Source organism: Eimeria mitis, genomic scaffold (genome assembly GCF_000499745.2).
Source record: "Eimeria mitis Houghton genomic scaffold, Emh_scaff1674, whole genome shotgun sequence".
In the NCBI taxonomy this organism is placed as follows: Eukaryota; Apicomplexa; class Conoidasida; order Eucoccidiorida; family Eimeriidae; genus Eimeria; species Eimeria mitis.
The window spans coordinates 10,065-10,408 of NW_013569990.1; positions in this window are offsets into that span (position 1 = coordinate 10,065).

The window sequence follows — 344 nt, forward strand, 5'->3', positions numbered from 1 at the left end:
GGGGTCTGATAAACTGATTTTACAGGGTTTAGGGTTTAGGGTTTAGGGTTTAGGGTTTAGAGTTTAGGGTTTTAGGGTTTAGGGTTTAGTTGTGAATACAAGGTAGTGCATCTGCTGCTGCTGCAGCATATGGTCTCTGCTGCTGCTGCTGCTGCTGCTGCTGCTGCTATTGCTGCTGCTGCTATTGCTGCTGCTGCTATGGCTGCTGCTGCTGTTGCTGCTGCTGCTGCAGGAGCTGGAGCGACCGGATGCTGCAGCAGCAGCGTGTTGCCTCCTGTTGCTGCTGCTGCTGCTGTTGCTGTTGCTGTTGCTGCTGCTGCTGTTGCTGCTGCTGCTGCTGCTGC